General features: G+C 36.7%; 1 long non-coding RNA gene across 2 annotated transcripts in view; it reads right to left on the bottom strand.

Annotated features, from left to right (window-relative positions):
- LOC119700514 overlaps window positions 1–23,278 on the bottom strand; it is a 53,338-nt gene that overhangs the window by 8,256 nt on the left and 21,804 nt on the right. The window lies entirely within an intron of this gene.

The raw sequence follows: 23,278 nt of genomic DNA, 5'->3' as shown, positions 1-23,278 counted from the left end.
AAAAATAGGCAATATGGTAGGTAGCCTGTTCAGAATGGCTTGAGGTGATTAATCTGGAAAATTTTCTTCTAAAACTACTATAAAAGGCCTTTAATCTCTTTGCCATTTCCTCTTTCCACTTATACTCACTAGTACTGGGCTTGTGAAAAGAACATCTGGAATTCTACAGAAAAAGCCCTAAATGAGAGATTCCTGGAGATCTGGAGGAACAGGCTATTTTGGGGGAAAGGAACCTTAGGTAAGGCCTCTCCCTGTGAGCAAGGGCTTTGTCTAAGGGTTCTGTCTTCCTTTGTACTTCTCTGTGAGGGGATTCTGCACCGAGTTTTAAGTTTGAACACCTAGATCATAATGGAAGTAGCACTGAAACTACATTGTAAGTTCAATTGGTCCAGGCTGGAGAATAGTTTTCCTTATCCTTGTCTTCATCTGTGGAAACAGATGCAAAGTCATAGAAACCATTCACAAGTTGTTATTTGGGAACTGATACTCTGTTGTTGATAAAGTTCATTTTAAAAATGCCAGCAAAGAGAATCTCCATTTTCTCACAACTGAGGGAATTTATGGGTGTGTCCAGTATTCACGTATTCACCAGGATAAGGCTCTCATACATGGTAACTGGATAGTTACAATTCAGGTGTGAATATATTTGACAAAGTGTTTAATGTCTTGACTAATATTTTGAATTTTCTCTTTTCCTCATTTCTCATGCAGGACTGATTTTAAACCCTGATTTTATAAATTTTTTGGTTAGGTTTTGGTTTTTTTGTGAGATTAATTTCCTCACTAACTTAAAATGTTGCCATAGTTAAATTGCTGTTTGTTTAGAATTCTCAAATGAGGCCAGGTGCTTGAAAAATAAGCCTCCTACAAAGGATTTAGTTTAATTAACTTAGGGTCAGATATGGGGAGATGGAGCCCACTGGTTAAACTGGTGCATACATTATCCTACTGGATTTCCAGAAGTCATTTGTGTCCTGAAGAAATTTGTGTCCTGATCACAAATGACTTTGGAAAGGGATACTTGGATTTCAGTTTGCTGTTTTATATGGTAAGAAAATAGATTCTGGTTTTAAAATATATTGAAAGCAACTGGCCCATACTATGGGTAAAAAAATCAGTTTGACTTTTCTTGGCACTTGGAGAAGATAGTTTTAAAAATAGTTCAACAATTAAAAGAAAATGTTGCCATTTAAATATATTTTAAATCAATACCAATATGTACCTGTACGTTTGATATTTCTACAAAAGTATATCAATAATTATTTTACATTTTGTTGGTTTTATTTCCTTAGGCAGGGGGAAGCAGCTTGAGATTTCTGTACATTTCTATAGAGTCAAGCCCTCTGCTTCTGTTTCCTTGGGAAAAAAATGATCAGCTTCCTTTAATCAGTTTAGCTATATTTTTATTCCTTTGCCTAACCTGCCTTGGTATGTGTACTATCTCAGTACATATGTCTTAAATATTTTTCCGTTTGCTATTCTCTTACTTGGTATTAAATACTGAATATTTTATTCTACTCTTTTCTTTTTCACTTTAATCTGTGACCAGACAGCAAGCTGGAATGATTTAAAGCAGACTGTGACTTGTGCTGGGATGGCAGCCTAAGGAAAGGGAAGCTGCATTCAATGAAAATTCTCTGTGTCTTGCTAATGGAGGAACATCTTATTGGGGCTCTCTGGCTATGATCATTAAAGTGACTGAAACACTAAGTGGTGTTTGAGTAACTTGGTCTCTGGACAATCAGATGAATAAGGCTCTGGCAATTGTTCTCTTGCCAGGTGTGAGGGGTTGATTTTGTCCAGATGCCAGGTGTCCACCAAGCTACTCTATCACTTCCCTTTCTCCTGTGGACAGGGGAGAGAAGATAGAAGACAACTCATAGGTCAAGAAAGGCAGTTTACTAGAGCAAAAATTGAAAGTTGCACATGCACATGCAAGGAGAAAAAAGTAGAATTTATTCTCTACTTCCCCTCCACAAGCAATGCCCAGCCACCTCCCAGGAAGCAGGACTTCAGCTATGACAAACTCTTCCCCAGTCCCAGTCATGGAAAAGGCTGGCCAGCTGCTCACTCTTATGCTCTGTCATCAGCCCTAGCATGGCTGAGATCCTTCTGGCAGGGCAGGGTCTCCATCACTTCTGGTTGAAAGTGGTGTTCCCAGCTTCTGAAACCTTTTACCTTTCAGCTTGGGAAAGAAGAGCTTTTTCTTACTCTGATAATGCAATATTACATTATACTTTTGTCTGATTTAATTCCTTGCATAATGATTTAAAAAAAATCCATATTTGCTGAAGCCTTTTAATAATTTAACATCATGCACATACTTTTCTAAATTCACATCATTATTTTTGTATTCTGTTATCAATTGTTTAGTGAATAAACTTGTAAAATATTGTCATGTAATTAATGCCTGCATATACTTTTCATTTTGAAACTCTTCCATGTCTGGATTTGTCAGTAGAGGACTTATTCCCTGTGCAGCCATGAAATGCGTGTAGCCAAGGTTATTCTTTCCACTTGAAAATACCAAGCTTTGATACAGTTGCTGGAGCTAGGAGACTTCTTAATTTTCTTCATGACTGCTCTTTATGTCCCACATCATAACCATAATCTGTTTATCTAAGGGCTAATTGGTTTCCACTTTCTCAGCAGCAATGTATGCATTCAACACATAGACCATTTTCTACATAAATTGCTTTAGCAATATTGTATATTGCTGAGTTACACCAGTATACTCTCAAATTCTATATGCCTAGACAAATTGAAACTCTGAGGAAGACAAATATGTACTTTGTCTAGACAGTCTTTATACTTGAAAACTGAAATTGGTAACTCTGCTACATTTCATTTGCATCTTTGCGTATTTGTTGTATATTGGATGGCATATGCATTCACACACAAAGATCTGCAAACTGAGAGGCACAGTTTTTACCCCTATTATCATAAAGTTTTAAAGCAGAGGAATGCCAAAGACTAGGAAAAAGGATTTTTCAGAATTTGTAGATGGAAACTGAAAAATGGTGAAACTGTTACTTGTTCAGCAGTTCTTTTGGACCACAAACATACCAGCTACCAGCTTCCTTAGGATGTATCCTTGGATCTAAACAGGACATGGCAGGAACAGACAAGAGAAATGGTCCTTACACTGCAGCAAAGAATTGAAGTTGGAACAGAAGAATCAAGACGGGAGAGTAAAAGGAGCATTCTGTATTCTCAGTTTTCTACCAGATATTGAATTCTCTTGGGAGAGAAGACAGGAAATCACAGTTTGAACTTCCTCAAGTGATTTGGAAATTGCTAGGAAAAGGTTACTGAAGGTGAGAGGAAATGCCATTGTAGATTGAAACTTTGTCAGAGGTAGCATCAAGTATGTAGCACAAGAAGGCAATTGTATGAAAACAAGAAAACCTTGATTTAGAAAAGGGGAAAAAAGAAGAAAAAAACCTCTGAAAGATCAGAAAAGAAAGGATTCATGCTGGTGGTGGAACTTTATTTTCTGCTGCTGAACTGTATGTTTGTGAAGATGTACTGTCTTCCCCTTCAAGAAATGCACCTTCAAAAAATGCTGCACGAGTTCAAATGAGTATTTGTCTAATACACTGAAAGAAAAAGGCAACATGTCCAGCAGCAATGGTATGTTCATAACAGCACTCATAAGGTTATAAAAGCATTGTATTTTCATACAATTCCTACCATGAAGCTAATGTTTTCCTGAGGGAAGGAACTTAAGCCGGATGATAGCCTTCTTGGCAGACACTCATAAGACAAAGACTGACCCGAGGTTACTGTGAAATCTCTGAAACTTCGTGTTGAGGATATTATCCAAAGATGTGTGTGTATACTGCTAAAAGGATAACACATATGTCTCAAGATTTATGTGGAGTTTATTGCACCATTTCTTAATAACAAAATGAAATATATTGTGAATATACTAACAGGCAAAGAAGAATAAAATAAATTTGCAAGTCAAGGTAGGTAGCACAATGTGAATTGTCTCTGTGCCACTAAAGATTTAGGATCAAAAGTCTGATTAATAGACATAATTTATGGATTTGATTTCTAGCAAATAATTTTGCTTCTTGCTGTGGCTTTGTTTTCTGCCAGGTGGTCGCTTTCTTAATGCATTTGAAGAGTGAAAATAACTAAATAAGATGTTTAGATAGAAATGAACAGTTTTATTAAAGAAAAAGAAAAACACACAAAAAAATATCCTACTACATAAATAAAAGGAACAGCTAATACAGGAAAAAAGTAGAAAATATTAAATTTTAAAACTAAAAATAATATTGATTTACTAATAGAATTAAAGTAATGAAAGTGAATATAATCTGGTTTAATAAAATTAAATAATCTGCAAAAATGATAATTTAAGCCTTTGCATTGAATTCTGTTCAGCTATAATTGCCAGAGTAAAAAAACCAAACCAAGCAAGCAAACAAAAAAATAGAAGTATTAGCATGAGTCAAGATTCTTACACACATCATTCTGTGTCTGGAGTGTTTGTGAATATCAATCTTTTATTCCATAATTAAATAGTTCTGTCTTTTTAGTGCTCTATTACATTTCATTATCATTTAATTTTGTTATCTCTTTTGAACTGAATTATTTTTCCTCCAGTGATCAGTAAAAATATATCTGCATTATTCATGGATTTTATTATTTTTAAAAAACTTCCCTGTGTTTAACTCTTGTTAACACACAAAAACACTAAAGGTTTTGTCTGAGCTACAAAAGGTAACTTTAAATCCTAATTTTATAAAGTTGTGGCCTTACCAACTTTAATCATATTTGTTAAACAATAGCAAAATCTTGTACATCTCTAAATTGTTTTTTCAAGATTTCTTCATCTTTCAATCATTTTCCTGTTATTTTCATACCAGAAAATGTGCATTTCATTAAAAGCTGTGTTTACTTGTGGAGAGAAAAAAGTATTACAACTTCCAGTTACTTGGTGAATGTGGAAGAAAAACATCTTTGAAAGACTATTATGGAAATTTAGCCTTCTTACTACTGAAGGTGTTTTTTTCACTGCCATCACTGTTGCTGTGGTCATGCCATATGAAATACTCCTTTGCTCCTGGATATACAAGCTGTAAGTTCAGGAGATGGCAAATTGATTTTTATAACTATGTCTGGTAATCCAGGTCTTTCCTGAAGGCAGTTAGCCCTATGGGGATAGAGTCTGTTGCCAAATTGTGTCTTTTCCCAAGTGCTGCCAGGAAACTTCTTCATACTGCTGTAGAGTGTCCATCCTGTCTTTGTTCAGCTCTTCAGGAAGGTCTCTCCCCTGATCTCAATCACCCAAGGAGTGAAAATCTCCCCTTTTACTCCCAGGTAGCTTGGATGCATTATAGAATTCTAGTTCCTGTCTACTGTACAAAACTACTGGAAGGTAACATTCATGTGCCCATTACCAGATAAAAATCTTGTTGAAGGAATTATTTGAACTGTAAAGCAAGAGGAGCTGTGTGGAAGCCATGTGCTGAGCACCGAGGTTCATATCACAGTAGTTTTTGTCATCTCTGTTCCTTTACAGGAATTTAAATATATTGATAGCACTAGCACCATATGTAAATAACTTATGTTGATTGTTCCTTGCTGAAGTTTCTGGAATGGGCAACATTTCCACGAGTCTTGGTTTTACAATTTGCAAGTTGTCATTTGGGGTTTTCTTCTGAATGTATTAAACAGAGGATGGTAAAAATGGAAATACTTGCTAAAAAGTAGTCCTACTTTAATGCCTCAAGGACCAGAAGAGCTCTTAAAAATATGAAGATTGACTATATTTGGTTTTCCTCTGTTTGGCTTAACTAGCATTCTGTTATATTTAATGTTTTTCCCAGTTGTAAGATGAGGTAACTCCTCCTCATGCTCATAGGAGGAGTTATTCATAGCACCTCAGGTTACATCTCAGTGATTCCTCCTGACAACATGCATCAACTCTTTGGTGATGTAAACCTTCTGTGAACATGTTAGATCTTTCCTGCTGGATCTTTCCTGGTGCACTGTGCTGCTCATGGTCTGTGTGTTGATTACCCTGTCACCTTTTGGTGCTGATTGTTCACAGCTGTATTCCTTAATTACAGCCTATGCTGCTATAGTTTCAAAGCTAAAAATCACAGGGTATAAATTGTCTCATAGCAATTTTGGCCAGCTAATGGCCAAATATGTAGCTAAATTAAATTTCTCCAGCAAAAGCAAATAAGTAAACAAATAATCTAACAAAACCTATCAAATGTAATAATGACTTTAGAATGGGAACCTAATTAGCTTCTATGTTATAACCATGATGCCAGACTGGATCACACTGATTATTCATTTATAAACCTTTCAACTATAGTATAGAAAAGCAAATACTACCACCCTCAGTTCCTGTGACCCAGAAGAAGAATCCAGACCAGAAGTATCCAAGAGTGTGAGTGTATTTTCAACGCAGTTTTTCATGGAGAAGTGATGCGGTCCTCAGGGCAGCTAGGACAAGGGTGAGGAGACTGAGAGATCTTGATTCTATGTTTCAGAAGGCTGGTTTATAATATTATGATATATATTATATTTAAAAAACTACACTATAACTATACTAAAAAGAACGGAGAAAAAGATGCATCAGAAGGCGAGACAGGAATAGAAAGGAATGAATAACAAAGTTCTGTGACTCCCAGAGAGTCTGAGAGCTGCTGCCTCCTTATTGGTCAGTTAGTAGAAACATCTCACATTGATCAATCGAGGAAGCACCTGTTACATTCCACAGTAGCAGATAACAATTTGTTTACATTTTTTCCTGAGGCCTTCTCAGCTTCTCAGGAGAAAAAAATCCTAGTAAAAGGATTTTTATAAAAATGTTGTAGTAACAGAGAAGAGCTTTAGTTTTCACAGTTCTTGAATTTCTATAGAATATTGGCATGGAATCTAGTGGAAGAAAATAAAGTCATTGTTCCCTAATGACTCCCTGTACAAAAGGTTTTGTATCCCCACTCTGTCTATTTGCAGAATAGCATAATACTAGCCCATAATGCACTGTAGAGTTGCTGTTAAAAGTGTTTAGTACTTAGAACAAGAAGTACCTTCTTGCACATTTTGGTGTTGAGCATGACGCCCTGTCAGAGATCAGCTACAAGTCTTTTGTTTGGTGATTAGGCAGATTGTTGGTCTGACTTTCCAATCTATTCTTGAAGCTCACTAGATATTTTCTGTAAACTAAATGCACCTTTAAACAATTTGAAGCATGAGACTACTGTATGTTCTCACAGCTCGACTTGCTAGGAAATGGTAAAAAAAAGACTGACAATAGGTTACAAAAAAGGCTCATTCAGATAATCCCAGTTTCCCTGGAGGATCTACACCTGCATAATTTGCAATAATTTACAGGAGTAGTGTCTAGGAAGATACTAGGAGCTGAATTTTTTGTAGAAGTTTTATTCAGCACCCATAAATTAGTTTGCCTTTGTAGTATACTGCCTCCTTGATTATAAAAGCATACCCCTGCTTTCTCCCAACAGAGATTCTTATGTTTCTCTATAAAATTTTTCTGTCTGGGTCCTGTTGAATTTCACCACTCCTCCTGTTGCTCTGTCCAATCTCTTCCTCACATTCCTCCCCTTTCCATCAAGACAAAAAGGAGATAGTTATTTTGCCATCTCTAATGAGCCCTGAGCAGAGTGATTATTGATCATAACTGGAGTGTCAGTTTGTTTGTTTTGTGGAGATGTTCTGACAGATGTTTAGATGATTTTTTAAAAAAAAAGAGTATTCATTGGCATGTAGGTGTGTGATAATTTTGGCTGTTACAGCTTCATGGTGTTCATGAGAATTTCTAAGTTTTGCATCAGTTCCTCAAATCCTTCCTAAACGCAGAAGGCTTCCATACAAATGTTTGCCACTCCAAAGCTACGCTCATGCCTAGATGTATTTCCTGTTCAGGTCCTTAGTTAAGATACAGCAAAAAGAGTCTAATAAATAAATGGAGCCAGGATGGGGTGTTTAAATCATTTATTGATTGTATGAAGAGAGCTATTTTTCATTGCAATTCTGTGTGCATAAAGCTTTTCTTTAGCAGAGAATAATACTCCTGACAGAGAAATCATTCATTGTTAACTAAACAGTACTTGCAAACTCTTTAAAATTTGCTTGTTGGGGAATCCTTTCCCATGAAGTATTTCTTAATATGTGGGATTTTTCAACAGTCATTATTCTGCTTTTGTTGTTTGCCTTTAAAAAGAGCATGAAAACATGTCGTACTTTGACTTCCAACAAATAATATTATCTAAATATAAATTATTGATATTACAATGTGACCATTTTTATTATCTAGTTAAAGACTGAATGTCTTTTAAACTCAGTAGTATGTTTTGTACTATGCCATTATCCACATTAAGTTTTGATATTTAATATGAAAATAAAATCTCAGTTGCTCTCTATAGGCACCTCTGAAATGAACAGTTTGCTTCACGTTACCAAGGAAACAGATTTTTGCAAAGATATAAGGCCACTTTGATGTCATTGTAAACCACTAAAGTGGAAATCTTTGGTGTTTGTCAGCCTCTTGAGAGTAAGCAGTTTGCTCTAATCAAAATGAATATAAAATTATTCTGAGCATGTAGAAATGCAGTATTCTTGAAGCAAGCATGCTCACTAGTAACCACACATCTTTTTTTTTGACAATGATTCAGGACCAAAAGAAATCTGATTACACTTTATTGAAAGATACATAGACATGTAACCCTGCATATTCCTGAGCAGTTTTGTTCCTGAAATTTAAATTGGCACAAGTATAACAAGTTGAAAATATATTATTCAATTCAGCTGCATATTGTGAGTTGCTCAAGGGGATAAAACATGTTTATTTTTGAAACTCACTAACAATAAAATGATTGGAACATGGTGAGGGGGGGGAACCCCCAATGAATAACTCCTGCTGTTCAGGGCTACACTGTGAATTCAGAGAACAAGCCAAATCCCTTTGTGTGAAAAACAGGCATTTTTGCTTAGGGGATGAAATGACTGACTAAGTCACAAAAATAGTAGAAAAGATCTACAAGGGAAAAAATGTCTCATTTGAAATATAAAACCTCATCTCTGTGAATATGGAAGGTCAATTCCTGCTTATCTGTCATTCAGAAATTAAATACAATAACAATAAATCCCAGACAAAGACAGATAGCTGTTCAATGCTTTTCAAAATGATTCTCTGGCTCTTGGAGCTAGATAGAAGTACTTACACACATATCTTAAATCAAAATTTTATCGCTGGAAATATAGTCAATAGAAATGAAGGAAAATGTGAAAAATTAGAATTACACTTTGACATTTCATTGAGACAGAATCTTTTCACTTGACTATGCTGCTCTGAATGGAAATAGCAGGATTCATGATAAGGAGTGGGGGAAGAGAACAACAAAGTTGGAAAGTACTTTTAGGGAATGGGTGAAGAAAAATTAAAGTAAGAGAAAGAACATGGAAACAAATTGCAAGGGAGAGAGTGGAAACAATGAGGCTGTAAATGACATAGCCTGAAACCATCAGCTACAGAAATCTGGGAGACAGAGCATGCATGCACAGAGGAGATACAAATAAGAATCAAGCAGTATAGCAGTGAAGTCAACTAAAGATGCTAGCAAGAAGTGGTGGGAGTGGAGAGCCCTTGCTTATCAATGGCTGATTGTATGTCATTGGTTTTTTGTTGTCATGTGCTCTCTTCACTTTCCAACCTCCTTGTTTATTTGTTGGACATTATGTAAAGATAGGGCACTTAAACACTTATCACTTTGTTAAGTACATTCTGCTAAATAAACACCAGATTACTTATGTTTGTTTAGTGGACTGTAGGCTTTTGGTTAAGTAATGCATTTCATCCCTTCAGCACCATGAGGAATGGGGTCATTGTGGTGTTGTTATCACAGTCTGACCTAACAGAAAGCTTAATGTCAGCCCCAATACTGCTTAAATCCCTTAACTTTCTATGAAAACACTATTGAAAACATTTACTACTTCATTTACACATACTCCAAAAGCACAAGAATGTTATTGATAAAATTCCTTTATATTCTTTCAATTATTATAGCCTCCTGAAAAGTCCAAATAAATGACTCTTTAATATATGATTAATTTATTTTTGTCAGCTGGAAAAGCTATCATTTCCTAAAAGTATAATATAAACAACACAGCCATGCACCTACAAAAGAGATCTATGAATTTCATATTAGCCATATACAATTGCACCTGCATACAGTTTTTTTACAAGACAGAGGAAAAAAACTACTGCCACTCTGTTTGGCACTGATAAAATAGCAATATAAATACCATGTGTCTGATAAGTCCAGTTCCAGAGGTATGAAAACCTATGCTAATATATAGAGAAAAATCTCTCTTTTGTTAACCAATAAAAAACAGTGCTCCAAGGATATATATTTATTCTTTATATAAAAACTGGGAGTGAGAGAAGAATGGCAAAGAAGGAGAGTAAGTATTCTCTAGGTCAATGGTGACATAAAAATAGGAAGGAACTGTTGATTGAAAAAGGTCTTAGGCTGTAAATCAGAAGGTTGTTCCAATTATGAAAGAAAAAAAATTCTAAGCTAGCTTTCCTACAATCACGGTGGGAGAAAATAGATTATGACTTTTACAGTGTATCTTTGGTATTTTTCTTATCTGTATCTGGATTGTGTACAACTGAAAGAAATGTTCTTTGATCTGTGAAATCACTTTTTTCAGCTTTTTATTCCCGTTTAATATAAGATTCTGATTGGAAGGTGTGCCAGAAAATCGATGAGTGATCGATACCAATCGTGTAAGAAGCGCAAGCTTTATAAATGCACACACAAAGTCTGCAATATCTGCTCCCTGTCACTACAGGACATGAAATAACACAATGCTGACATGCTGCTGTTCTCAAGGTAAAAAGAAGGACGTTTATTTTCTGATTCCAACATTTACAGATTTTCAAAAGTGACAGTGGATTGGAGGGTGACAGTGCCACCTCTCCAATGAAACTGGACAAACCAACAGTCCATCAAATTTCTCCTCCTTCATAAAATAATCCAAAACAATAAGTTATTTACAGAAAGTGCATGAGAAAGTTTGTTACAAGAATGTAAACATCAGAAGGTTTAGAAAATCTTAAAAAATCAGGGTGACAGCTCCCTGTGCTGCTGCCCAAGCATTACATACACATAAACTGAGTGGGATACATAGAAATATAAATTCAGTCCTGTAAAGCCACATGACCACGATGAGATTAATATGTACTGAATGTTAAGTACATAAATATTGGCTGGGGCTTACCCCAACTTTAGCTGTTTAAAAATTAGGTATCCAGACTAAGTTGTGACTGTCTTTGAGCTTACATGCCAGGCATGTATATGCCTGGCAGCATATACATCCCACCTGCTTTATACACCTATTTTATAGTGAGGTTAATTATTTTCTCTTTATCATAACCACTGCCTTAGTTGGCTGGCTTAAATTAAGCAGTAATTTTAATTACTGTCATAAATCCGCAATTTCCCTTTGGAAAATGTAAAAGGAACTTTTGCAAATCCCACATAAAAATTTAGTGGCAATAGTTTATTTTTAGTAATGATTGCTCTACTAGATGTTCAGTTAATATACACAGTGGGGCACAGTGAACTAGATGAAAGAAAATATCTGTAGAGAATTAGAGATTCCAGCTTTACGGGATAATCAGGGGACTGACCTGCAACTCCACACTACCTGGTGCAGGCAGCAGGTTGGCAACATCCAGGGATGAGCTGAAAACTTCCTGCTAATAAAAATGCAGGCCGGCATAAATCCCTAAATAGCTTCATCCAGGTCAGCAGGCAGTTGACCACCTACTTTGATGAGTTCAGCGACTGTGCTAAGGAACAGTTGTTGGAAGAACTTGCCCCAGCTGGAATGACAGCACATATCTAAAGTTCATGTTTCCACCTAATGCTGAGGGAAGGAGGTCACAGTGCAAAGAGCAATTCTTACAGCTCTGCCTCCATTCTGATAATAAAAATACTGCCAGCCAGAGATGATACCTGTGCAAAAAACTATGATACAAGCTATTTCATACTGATATGGTATAAAGGTCCTTTTGCTCTTAGCTAATGCAAACAGTCAGTGTATTCAATAGGGGAATACTGGTGATAATAAAGGGAAAACAGCACTTGACAGGGCTTGTTTGCAGAAGAATTTCAGTCATATATGTGTCAATCACCAACCAGTACTTTTTGTTAGAGATATATTGCAGACAGCATTCAGCTTGCATCTTGCACAGAGGTATGTCCTAGCTCTACCACACCATCCACTGCAATGAAATTCAAGAATTCAAAAGTATTTCTTAACCACCAACACTGAAGTCTGTGAATTTTAAGTACAGAAAACAATGACAATGCCAAGGTTCCTGCAGATTTAATGACTCCATTATTCTCTATCTAGTAGTGTACTTTGCTTTTAATGTTATTGGGGTATGAAATACTTTTAACAGATAAGATGTTCCACAAGACAGACTTTCCTGTCTGGGAAAAAACCAAAGCAGAGAATCTCAGTAATGTACCAGCAGGGCATCATGCCAGCATTTTTAATTCTTTCAGGGAAAAAAAAAAAAAAAGAAAAAAAAATGAAGAAAAAGAAAAAAGAAAGGAGAGAATGGCAAAATTATACTGGAAGCAGGAAGTAATATGCATTATATTAACCGAACAAACTTTGTGCTGAAAGATTCATGTACAGAATGTCATGCAGAAAGAATCACATGACATTAATAAATGGAATAACTGAAAGAGGATAAGTTTTAATAAGGATTAGTAGTACCAGGAAATTTGAATAGAGTAATAATAAAAATGCAGTGCCTTTTGCATGAAGATTTTTGTGCCAACAAGAATTTCTGATACAACCTCATCATAGGAAAGTCTCTTCATATCAATATCACATAAAAGAGGGAATTGAATGTGACTAGCAACAAACTTCAAACTACTGGTACAATGAGGACCAGAAAAGGAAAAATGTAACCATAGAAATCCAGTGACACACAGTGGGAACAGGGAGGTATACATGATATAGAAATGGAGATAAATTAGCCAGGAATAAAGATAAGCTAAAAAGAGTCAGCAGGTTCTTAAGACAGTGCTTTCATCTCCTTCTATGGAAGGAGTTGAAAGCAATAAGAATGAAAAAAAGCAACCAAACAAGAAAACTGAAAAGATAAACTTTGTAAATTAATAATTTTATAGAGGAACATTCTGGAGAAACAAATTACTGGATCTGAGGATTAAGGATATCCCTTCCAATCACATGTTTGTATTTTGAGGAAGCTGGAAAATATATTCTTGTATGTCAAAGATGACTGCATCTTTCTTTATTCAGCAATATGTGCACTGCACCTGGAGAATGCTGTGAATATTTTAAGGTACCTGAAAATGAATCAAAGACAATTTACATGCCTTGTTATTCAAAATGAGATAATAGAAACCTTGGGTACAAATTGCAACAATTATTTTTGAAACTCTTCCTAGGACATGGTCTATTTCTGCTGTAGTATATGAAGCAACAGATTCCTACAATAAAAAACCCAGCTCTGCTTAGCTGGAAGCCTTCTCATTTCAGATGAACTCTCATCAACATCTATAGGTAAGCTTAGACTTGTAAGGATGCTCAGGATGTAGTAAACAATGGAGAAATGAGCAACTGAGCCTATGGAACAGCAGCTGATTTTAGCTGTCTCTGTGGTGTTTCAACTACATAAAAATTCTCAATCTTCTAGAAAGATTAGATGTTTCAGCAACAAAGGTCAGACTTTTATTAAAATCACATATAATTCACAGTCCAGTTGAATTGAGAAAACTACAACCTACCTTGAAAAATTAGTAATTGAGCTATTGAGGATGCTTGGATAATTCAGGAAAAGTTCACCAAGTAATGAAAATAGAGACATGTCTAAGTCAAGTTTGGTAAAGATGGCTTTCTTTCAGTGTAAGTTTTTTTACAAAGGTCAGCATTTGACAAGGATTTGAAGTAAAAGACTAAAATATTCATAGCCTCAGAACGTAATCCACTGTGGTAGAAGGTACATATTCCAAATTTTCAGAAGTGCAGTCCATTACTTAGCCTATAGAGATATCACTGATTTGGGCACAGAAAGATACAAAATTATTAGAGAATGTCCAAAGGAGAGCAACAAAAAATAGTGAAGGGCCTTGAGGGGAAACCATATGAGAAGCAGCTGAGGTCACTTGGTCTGTTCAGCCTGGAGAAGAGGAGACTGAGGGGGGACCTCACTGCAATTACAACTTCCTCATGAGGGGAAGAGGAGGGGGAGACACTGATCTCTTCTCCATGGTGACCGGTGATGGGACCCGAGATAATGGTTTCACTTTGCGTCAGGGGAGGTTTAGGTTGGATACTAGATAAAGGTTCTTGCCGCAGAGGGTGTTGGGCACTGGAACAGGCTCCCCAGGGAAGTGGTGAAAGCACCAAGCTTGTCTGAGTGCACGAAGTGTTTGGACAATGCTCTCTGGCATATGGTGTGATTCTTGGAGATGGTGCTGTGCAGGGCCAAGAGTTGGATTTTAAGATCCTTGTGGTTCCCTTCCAACTCAACCTATTCTGTGATCTCAAGGTTTGGCAATTCAACAATTTCCTCTTGGTTGGACTCCCTGTTTGTTTGATGGACCAATATTTTGCCACACCTAGGACTACACAGAGAGATTCTCACTCGCAGTCAGTTCTGCTGTCTCAGGGTAGCCTGACCTCAGGTCCCACATCCCAGCCTGGAGGAAGCAGCTGCCTCTTGTTGCTCCCTGTGCCGTAGCACACCAGTACACGTGAATTAAAATAATAATACCCCAATAAAACAAAAAGGAAAAAAGACAAAGCAAAGCAAACAAAACCAAAAAACCATATCAGAAAATCTCCAAAGAAATCAGTCATTGGAGCTAATGCTGCAAAATGGTACAGCTTCAACCCTTGCTTGTCTCAAAGAATCACAGAATCACAGAATTGTCAGGGCTGGAAGAGACCTTCAAGTTCATCTAGTTCAACCACCAATCTAGTAGCACCATAACCACCCATAAACCAGATCCCCAAACTGGAATGCTTGGTAGGACAATCCCAGCTAAATGGCAAACCAGAAGCTGCTGAGTCACAATTTCAAGGTTCTGCAAGAAATGTTAATGACAATTTTTCTTTAGAACTGTAATTATTTTTTGTTTTTTTCTTGTACCTCTGATTTATCTTTGGCTTCTGTGGGTGTTAAACCAGTGCCATGCCCAGTGCCATAGTAAAATCTTATTTCATATTTAAAACATTCCTGCGAACTGCAAAAATGGCAGTTTTCTTTCTATAACTCTCACAAGCCTTCTAGTTAAGGGTATATGAGTTGTGTACCTGTGTCATGAAGTTGAGACCAAACATTTAAAAGTCTGAAGATTTTACAGAATACAGTGCCTTCAATAACAGCACTAAAAAGGTTTCAGTCATTTATCAGAGATTTTTGGTATTGGATACTGAGGAATTGTTTTAAAAAAGACACAGTGAGAAATACTGGGCAGGTGATAGCAAGACGTAACAGCAGAATTTTCTTTGTGAAATTAGTGTCAACAGCTGTCTTAGTAAATCCTGCTCATGCCCCATTTTGAAGTGTGTGTGGACAAACAGGCTGAACTGTGTGGTATAAATATCATGGTGGGAAGTCAGGGGAAAATTCACTCTGAGCAATGGAGGAACATATGCTTTTTATCTCCTCAGTCTTTTTCTCATCACATTATAGCCTTGGTTCCTAATTTGTTCTCAACTCTTCCAATAAAGTCTCTGAAAGACAGAGTCACCTCTCGTCATTGGCCTCTTGATTTGTTTCTAAGTCGGCCGTTCTGAGCTGACCCATTCTGCTAGTCAGATTATTGTGTTAGGTAGTTATTGATGTGAATGATAGCTGACTAAAAATTAATAGGGGCATCAGGAGGACTTCCCCATAACTGAATACTAGCTTTGTGGTTTGTTGTTTGTTTATTTGGGTTTTTCTTGCTGTAGTTGTTGTTGTTGTTGTTTTTCCAGACACACTCAGGATGTCTGGCATTGTGTTTTAAATTACTGCAGTGAGTGTAAGTGCAAATAACTGAAACAAAGATTCATCAGCAAAACTGTAGTAGAAGGTGTATTAAACTAAAGATTTTGTGTAAGTGCATTTTCTGGGCATTTTTCCTGGTAGGCAGTGAGGTGGCAGTTTGTTTTCACTAATCTTATTACTCATCAATTCTCATGTTTCTAGCAAGAAGACAAGTGAATTGTAGCTGATTTATAGATCTTTAGAGAGGCCTGAAGGTGCATCCTTTAATTTCTTTTCAGGTTCAGACATTGTCTTACAGTTTTGAAATGGTTACTGCTGTTGCCTAAAAGATTTTAAACGAATATGCTGACTCCCTAGATAAGTCCACTGTTGGTTTGAAGCACATTGGTTCCATGTCAAGCTGTTATCTGTTATTAGAGTAATAGGAGGAAATGGAAAAAAATAGCTGCAAATTTTGGAAGCTGTCAAATTCATGCCATCATTAATTTTGATTTATTTACTTTTATTCTGGAAGCATCTCTGTAAACAGTAGGAAGGAGAAGTCAGAAAAATGTCAGGTCCTATCAAAAAAGAAGAGAAGATAATTAAACAGGAGGAAGGAGATGAAAACAGCAATTTAAATGCCAGTACAAGTGACAAGCTTGTTAACCTGCTCAGTCCATGACAAATAAGAACAATTGAGATGGGTGTAGTAGTCTAGGTGGAAGAAACTCAATCAAGTTTTAAGCAAAAATACAGAGAATAAATCTTTACATCTGCAAGTAATACTGGTGCTCTTTTATGCCCTGTCTACCAATGTGACTGCAATACACATGTGCACCCTCGGATGAAGCACTCCAGACAGCAGTATTTAATGGTAGTCTAATCCAGCTTTCTGGAGACGTCTTGCTTCTTTTTTGGTTGGTTTTTTTTTTCAGTTCTGGGTTTAGATAGCTGTACTCCTTACAATGTTCAAGCTAGCTGATTGAAAAGTAATTTCAGGTATGACTACTGAACCGTTGTAACAGAAAAATATTTACTAAAAGGATTCCTATTAGGAGCGTTTGCAAGGAAGTTCCCTTTTAAACTTTATGAGTGTTAGATAAATATTAACTATTGCTTATAAACAAAGTAGGACATAAGTGGAAGGAAGAAGCAGAATACCTTCCTCTATCTTGTTAGTAGAAGTGTACCTTAGAAGTGCACCTTTTTTACTGTCTTTTCAAAAAGTTATAAGTGAGCTGGAAAAGCATTTCTAAAGTGTCTGTGAACATGTGTCTGTGAATGGTAAGGCCAAAATTATGAGAACTATTTAACATTTAATATAAAGGTTAAGCATTAAAAAAAGGTAAAATGTGCCTGTATTATAGCTCAATAGGAATGTGCTAAGGGAGATTGCTGAATTTGGTTTTCCATTACAAAGAAATCAAAAAATTCAGACGCAGTACTGTCCCCAAAACATTTACCTCAATATGAACCTTTCCATTAATTTCAATGGGAATTGGATCTATCCTTCTACTCTCTAGACCAAGCAATGATACCTGTCAGTCTTTAAAACCATTATTTATTCTAAAAGCATCCTGCAGAATGTCACCAATGAAGCATTCCTTTGTTCTCAGAATAGTATGTCTTTTCAGAATATACAGAATTTGCAGTCAGAATCAGCATTGGACTCATGCTTGTGTTAATGCCTCTCCCTTCTAAAGATGTCAGCTTTTAATTGGCCAGAGTATGCCACTGGAATGGGCAGCCAGACTCCCTGGTTGTAAGTTAGGATAACATCTGTCTTTTCAACTTGCTTTGGCAAAGAAAGCGTGCACAATTTTTTGTTATTCCAAAAGCCCTTGAAGCATGAAGAACATGAAGTTCCAGTGAACTGGAACTTCCTTCTACTGATGCTATGAATAGTTGATTTATTTTCATTTCTTATCTTTTTTTTCCTCTATCATTCCCTGATCTTTTTTTCCTGTCTTTGGCAGTTTTGGTGAAGCTTTTATTACAGAATCACAGAACAAGCTGATTTGGAAGGGACTCTCAAGAAACATTGAATCCAACTTTTAGCACTACACAGCACTGTCCCCAAGAGGCACACCATGTCCCTGAGGGTATTGTCCAAACCCCTCTGGAACTCAGTCAGTCTTGGTGCTGTGACCATTTCCCTGGGAACACAGTGCCCAACCACCCTCTGGGGGAAGAATCTTTTTTTAATATCCAACCCAAACCTCCCGTAACACAAATTCAGGGCATTCCCTTGAGTCCTGTTACTGGTCACTACAGAGAGGGATCAGTGCCAGCCCCTCCTTTACACCTCATGCGAAAGTTGCAACTGCAATGAGGTCTCTCCTCAGTCTCTTCTTCTACAGCATGAACAGATGGAATGACATCAGCCATTCCTCATGTGGTTTCCCTTCAGGTTCTTCACCATCTTTGCTGCCCTCCTTTGGATGCTCTCTAATAGTTTAATGCCTTTCTTATACCATGGCACACAAAAATGCCTCGATGACCTGAGGTGAGGCTGCCCCACTGCAGAGCAGAGTGGCTCAATCCTCTCCCTTGCTTGGATGGCAGTGCTGTGCCTGATGCCCCTCAGCTGGCCTCTCAGTTGGCCCTTCTGGCTGCCAGGGCACTGCTGACTCGCATTCAACTTGCCATTGACCAGGACTTCCAGGTCCCCTTCCACAGCACTGCTCTCCAACCTCTCATTTCCCAGTCTGTCTGTAGATCCAGCGTTGCGCCACCCCAGGAGCGGAACCCAGCACCTTCCCTTGTTGAACTTCATACGGTTGGTGATTCTAATTTGTCAGTCCTCTAATTTGTTGAGGTCTTTCTGAAGGTACTTTCTTCCTTCAAAGGGAACCTACAGCTCTCCCAAATTTCTGTCATCTTTGCATTTGATCTAGTACCCCTTCCAGTCCTGTATCCAGGTTGTTTATGAAGACCTTGAAGATTATAGGGTTTGCCGAACCCCACTAGTGACTGGTCTTCATGCTTATATTATTTAAATTTTAAAATTAAGATTTTATTAAAGTTGAAAATACTCGTTACTCAATAAATTATTCTGTCATGCATGTATGACATATTGAAATTACCATTCAAGCAAGCTGGTTTTATATTTTTGTGTGTGTGATGCTTTGAAACCACACGGTATTAGTTGGCTTCTAGCATTTAGAGCTAAATAGACATAGTGAAGTGAAAAATTGTACTTAATCCAAAAACAGAATGCAGATGACTCTTCAGCAAAGACCAGCCTAATTTTAGTGAGTTTTTATAACACGGGATAAACAGAAGGGTTGAAGAGAGGAGGAGGTAAGATGGTCAGATGTGCAATAAACCTGAAGAAAGGCAATTGTAAGGGAGCATGGAAAAGAGCAACTAGTTGCATTGAGGTAGAAGTAATGCCATTGAAACTGCTGGAAGTCCTGATCACTTCCAAAAGATATTTTGCGATGTGTTTTAGCTGCTTATCATCCTCCCACCTTCAACACTGGGCTGGTCTCAACATTGCCTGCATTGCCAAGGAGCAGTGGCCCCTCTAAAACCTAGATATCAATAACAAATGCCTTACCTAATATGGATTGCCAGAAAAGCCCTTCAACTTTCTTCCAGCATAATTTGGATGTTATCCTTCTGAAGGTCATTTTATATACACTGTTTTTCACTAAAGGTGTAAAAGTAGGAACAAACACCATGTACTTCCAGCTGAGTCTGAGACAGGGTATTTCAGGTGCAGCAATACCTTTCAAATGTAGACCTCCAGAAGCAACCAAGGACAGTGTTCTTTATGGTATAATGTTATTACATGTGACATGTCTTTGACAGACCTCTTTTATGTGCTTTTAGCCTATGGCAACATGTTATGGAGAGAAGAATTCACTGACATATCCAGGAAAAGAAATCCAATGCATAAAAAATTAAAATGACAAGGTTGACAAGGTTATTTTGTAGTTTTTGTTGCATTATGATAATAACTAACAAACTGGTATGTTGCATCTGAAACTTCTTAGGATAAGCTATGCCTTTTTCTCTCATATTCTCTTTAGTACATTTGGATATTTGCTTTAGAATATTTATGCTCTTATCCCAGTAGAGTAAAATCAAGCATTTTGTAGTTTGTTCACTAAATACCCCTCTCTGAAGTGTGGTATTTTTTGTCCTCTGTTAGTGTTGGCAGGTTTTTTGTTTGGTTTAGCTCTTAGATTGCTTATTTTTTTTATGTTACCATCCTGCCTTCAAAATCCAGGAGGGAAAAGTACCACAGCAGCACTTTCCAGGACTTTTTCTCTAGCAAGAAAGGTTTGTTTTCGTGTGTACCTGCACCCTTCTCCTCCTATGAGCCCATTGCAGTCACGACTGTGCTTTCTTCCCACTTCAGAGACCTCAGTCAGTCTTTCCTAAACAATACTTGACTAAAAATGGAGGCATACATGATCAGATCCTTCCCTAACTAGGTTTAATAAGTGAAGAGGGTTTGTGACCCCTTGGAGATGTCGGCTGTTGTTGTAATTAGATCTTTGCTTTTTTATTCTTAATAGAAACTTTCTTTTTTTCCTTTTTCTTTTTGTTGGCTTGTTTATTTGTTTTTAATAGACTATATAAAACCTTAAAATGGATCAGCCTACATAAAACCACTATGAATGGATATTATTCACTAAATTTTATGGGCCATTTAAATAAGCTTGCTTAAAATATTGCTAAAAATTTAAAGTAAGAAAGTTACTAAGGAAAAAAAAAAAATCAGTCTCTGAAGTCCCATGCACAGAATCACAGGCTCCAAAGATCTGTTCATTTCTTTTGTTTAACAGTATGAAAAACCTCTTCCATGCAACACAATATGGAACTAGTTAACTCATAACAAGCTTCTGAAGCACTAACACATATGCTCATATCTGTCTTGTGCCTGTAACATTTTGTAAACAACTGTGTTTGATGTTTTCTGTTGCTTCTTTGATCTTGAAAAATTCACCACAGAGATATGAATATGTTCAACAAAATCTAAGAATATTTCTTTTCTAGTCATGGAAGTCACATTGTATCGTTAGAAATTTTTTTCCCCACTAATGATGAATCATTTCAAGTGATGCATTCTCTGCAAGGGAATCTAATTCACTTATGACAGATTTTGCAGTTCAGAGGTAAGATCAATAATTTCTCAAGTTATCATGAAACAGCTGTACAATGCAACTGCACACACAAGGAAAAAAAACTAGAAGGATATTTTAAATAAACTATAAAAATTCTTGATCATTGTCAGAAAAATCTATATCTATTTCAGAACAATCTGCATTTCTTTTCTGGGAAAAATACACAGACAACACAGTGTATCTGCACTACAATATCTGATAGCTTAAAATAGTTCATACTCACTTTTTGTTCTCACAGATGGTATGTCTTAACTTGTTTTTCAGTAATAAAAGAAATTTTCTTTATAGGAGATGGTTTTCTGATCTAAATGTGTTAGGTTTTTGTTTTCCAAACATGCGCTGCTGGTATAAATGATAACACTAGCAAAGACATCTGGAAATTCATCTTTCTGTTATGCACAGGGGTGTATGTGTAGATAATACTATGAAGGTAGAAGGAAACATGCTGGCTGTTCAGCCTGACTGGAAATTATGCAGGCTGTATGACCTCCTTCAGAAACCTTGGACTGAGCCTGTAATCTCTGCAGCAGTTCATGCTTCCCACAGCCTGCTGGGGAGCTGATAGGAGGCAGCCAGAGAGGGGAAGTGGGGTTGGAGCACTAAGAGAAAGACTATGGGAAGCAATCAGGATATTGCTCTTCCTGGACTTGTGGAAACACCAGGGTCTCTCTGGCAGGAATTGTGACTGGAATTCATGGGGTGTTTGTTTCTGACTGAGCACAAACTATTAACACTCTATGTCTATGTAGCAGACTGTATTATTTAAGGGTGAAAGCTAGAGAAATTTCAAAGACTAGAGACAAGGTTAAAAATACAAAGATAGTTCAGGTGTATCTCAGCACAGTCTCCAAATGGAAGCCTAATTATTGATCTATATTTCTTAATCTAATTTTCATTAATTCTTTCTCTTTAGAAGATAGTTTTATATTTAAATACTCCACCAGTTTTCAACAAACAATAGCACATTTTCAGTCCTATCAAGCAGGAAAGTTGGATTCAATCCCTCTTAGAGTAAATTCTTAGGATGGATATGAATGATTCCTTTAAAATCTATTGTTTGTTGCAAATTGAACAATTATGCTTCTCCATATTAAGGTTATGCTTGAGGCACCTTACCTAATTTTATTGCAATTGCCTAGTGTTGAACAATGTTTTACAAGGAAAAAAAAAAAAAAAGAAAAGAAAGGTTAGTGACAAAAATCTTTGGCATTTATTTTAAAACATGTGTTTGAACCTTCCTCTTTGAGAGTTCTCCAGATTCTTTGTCTAGTTTGAATGGTTTCTGCAATCCAGCACTGGAAGCATTGGTGATTTTATGTGAAGTAATGATTAAAAAGGAGTTCTATGTGACTCTTCTTCTATGCAGCAAAGAATAGTTTGAAGTAAACAATGGAGACATGAGTACTGAAGGGCAGCTCCCATCTCTGACACAGAAGGTTGTGAGAAATTGCGAACATAATAACAATAATGAATTAGAAATTAAAGTCTAGAGTCTACAAGCTTTTTTTTTTTATGTAGTATTATATCTCAGAAATTTCCAGCAGAGTTTAGAGGATGTCTATTTTTCATCAGTACATTTATTTTAAAAATGAGAAACAACTCAAATTTTAACTGGGATTCAAGCAGAATGTGCCAGTGTTGGTCTGATGCTTTTAATTTTGGTTTAAATGTTCCTGATTTGAGGAATGGAAATAGATGACAATGGTGAGCAGCATTTTGATTAAGCTACTGTAGCTTTCAAGCTTACAGGAATACAGTTATTCCTGAAGGAGTGGGTAGGATTCAAATGGTGTGAGCACCACAAATTCCTTCCTAAGGTCTGGTGAGTGTCTTCAGACTTGGAGAAAAAAAAATACCACTATTTATATTATTTTTCATGGTAGATTTCAAAAGGTATAGCTTAGCAGTAGTGTCTCAATCCTCTTTCTGAATGCAGAACTAGCTCCTTCTGAAATATTGGCTTCCAGTAACAAGATATTCCTAATGTTGCCTTTAGATCAGGTGTTGTCAGCCTGAGGTAACTGCATGAGGGGGAAGAATTACATTGAATAGAGATCAAATATGATGGTGGGGTTAACTTCTAAAAATTTATGTGGAGGATAAGGTACTTTCACTGAGA

This window comes from Motacilla alba, chromosome 4 (genome assembly GCF_015832195.1).
Source record: "Motacilla alba alba isolate MOTALB_02 chromosome 4, Motacilla_alba_V1.0_pri, whole genome shotgun sequence".
Taxonomy (NCBI): domain Eukaryota; kingdom Metazoa; phylum Chordata; class Aves; order Passeriformes; family Motacillidae; genus Motacilla; species Motacilla alba.
Note: the sequence above shows the minus strand (reverse complement) of the source record. Positions and strands in the feature narration are given on the sequence as shown.